Source organism: Tupaia chinensis, unplaced genomic scaffold, assembly GCF_000334495.1.
Source record: "Tupaia chinensis unplaced genomic scaffold, TupChi_1.0 Scaffold000187_1, whole genome shotgun sequence".
Classification (NCBI taxonomy): Eukaryota; Metazoa; Chordata; class Mammalia; order Scandentia; family Tupaiidae; genus Tupaia; species Tupaia belangeri.
The window spans coordinates 3,236,469-3,239,143 of record NW_006159662.1 but is presented as its reverse complement, the minus strand read 5'-3'; positions in this window follow the sequence as shown (position 1 = coordinate 3,239,143).

The window sequence follows — 2,675 nt, the reverse complement described above, 5'->3', positions numbered from 1 at the left end:
TCTGGGACTCAAACCGCGGTCGACTACATGGGAGTTCAGCGACATAGCCATTATGCTAACTGCTGGTCCCAAACAAGACAGTTAACAATACGAGGTAAAAAAAGAGTGACCTGCTTTGCTTAAGAAGATCACAAAAGTCTTTGAGGACACTTGAGGTCATTTCAAATCATGAAAAGATGGGGACCAGCAGATGGTGTAATGATTACGTTGCTGGATTCCCAGTCTACTGAGGTTCGAGTCCTGGACCTGGCAGCTTAAAACTCACACCAGGAGTGGATGCATGTATGCCCCAAATTCCAAGCAGAATGGAGAAGGGATTGTGGCGTGGACATCCCCTCTGGGGGGTGATTTGTCACTTTCCATTTCTCTCTGTCTCAATCACTCTTAAAAAAAAAATGATGATGATGATGATTAGAGTACCTAGGGAAGCAGGGTGTCTGTCACTGGAAGGAAGCCTGAGGTGTTGCTAGGTAATACAGGCCAGCCTGGCCCCATCCTGGTGAGGGAGGGAAGGCTGGGAAGGGAGCACACCACAGGAAGATTTGGTAACTGTGGCTGGGAATTTGGATTTTATTCCAAGTGTGATGGTAGTTTTTAAGCAGAGGAGTCCCAGGATCTGATTTCCTTTTCCCAAATGTCACTGGGTTGGTCAGATGGGACAATAGACAGTAGGGGGCAGAGAGCAGGCAGGGAGACTAGTGAAGGGGCTGTCCTATTCAGGTAACAGGGGTGTAGGACAAAGAGGGCCCAGAATGCACCGTGGGGGCAGAGAATGGGCGAGGCAGTCACATAAATTGGGCACCAGACAAAGAAACAAATCTGGGAGACACAGCCCTTGCCATCAGCTTATTTAGTGTTTACTTGCAGGAAATAAACCACACCCCACAAGGTGCCACACAGAGCAACCACCACTTTTTTTAGTGGCTAAGTAAGCGTGAAAGGGGAACTGAAAAAGGACGTTGGCGCCTTCTTTAGCTGAGAAAGGCTGCGTTTTCCCGCAGCAGGCAGAGGGTCTAGGAAGGCACTGCCTCTCCCCACTCTAGGTTACACCCCACCTGGCTACCAGAGCTAAGTCTAAGAACCTGGCTCCAGGCTCCAGTTTCCCAGAGGTTCAGAGCTCAGAGAAGCGGGTGACTCAGGGGAGGTCCCTCCCTGGCACGCCAAGTTCTCAGCGGCTGGGAGTGACTCATTACCTTGCTCCCTCCCTCACGAGTGACCCCGGGCCAATCCCTTAATGAATCTACACTTCACTCTGCTCATCAGGCTGGGACAATTGCCTGGTGGAGTTTTTGGCTCCCTGGGGGCAGGGCTCGTGGCTGCCACTGTCCAGGTTCCTCGAGAGGCTTCTGGTAAGGGTCTGGAGGGTCTGCTAGGGTAGACCGAAAGCCCCAGGCCCTTCCTAGGCACTGAAAGGGAGATTTAATGCCCATACCCGAGCGGTCTAATAATTGCAGAGCCATTCCACTGCATCTTGTACCGAAACGGTTTAGCAAGCATTGATGTCTTGGGAGGCTTTTCTTTTGGATATCTTCTTGTAAAAACTTGCTTGGGGCCAAAAAATAAATAAACAAAATAAAGCAAATAGAGTAGCCCTTCCCTCCCCCGCCCCCCAAATCAGCAAAGCAGAGACTGTAGGAAGAGGGGAGTGAGGGGGTTGATCATCTGGGAGACATGGGTGGTTGGATGCTGGGGCTCCAGGGCGCATGGGGACTACTGCACAAGATCGCGGGGCCAGTTCTACGTCGGCCCGGTGCAAGCCTGGCGGGCAGGGAGTAGTGGGGAGAGGCTCTCTTGCAGATCCCGCGGGCCAGAGCGGATGCCAGGGCAGCCGGGGTACCTGGGCAGCCGGGGTACCTGGGCAGCTGGTGTGCGGGGTGGCCTGCTCGCTCGAGTCACTGGGTCCTCAGCTCCTGGCCTGGAGCCTTCTACGAGCGGCCCAACGGGTCGCAGCCAGGCGACTCCGTGAGTCCCCCACCCTGACCTCCCAAGCCCAAGTGGCGCCCCCTGTCTTTCACTGGTCCGCAGCCAGGGTTCGCTGTCCAGCCGGGACCCGGCAGGTGTGCTAGGGCGGGTGCGCTCTTTTCCCTGCTCGGACCGTCCCGGGGATCGACCCTCCACCCCGGAACCTTCGAGCCCGGGCGCGCGCCCCTCCCCGGGTCCGCAGCCAGCGCCCTCGAGTTACCTGCCCCTGGAAGTCACCGTTCTCAGCCAGGACTTTAACGGGTTAGCCGAGGCGGGGCCCGAAGCCACATTCCTGGGGGAGGGGTCCCCACCTAGAGGGTCGCGGATCAAGTTACCCGCTGAGAGGAGGAGACAGCAGGAGGCAGAGTAAACAGGGGGTAAAAGTTGTAACTAGCTTATTTATTTATTTATTTATTTTCGCACTGCGCTACGACGCTGGTGACTCGGGGACACTTTGTCCGCCCGCTTCCCGGAGCCCCACGGCCCCGAAGCGGTTTGCCCGGGCAGACTCCCTGGTGCCCGGCGGGAGCGGGAGCTGGTCGGCGGGGTGGCGGGGCCGGAGGGCGTCCCCGCTGCCCGGGGGGCTCGAGCCCTAACCCTCCGGTGCGCGCGCCAGAGAAATCGCGGAGCAGCTCCGCGCTGCCCGCGGCGGCACACCTCGGGCTGACTGAGCGCAGACGCGGTGCGTCCGCCAGGGCAGCGGGGCGGGCGGG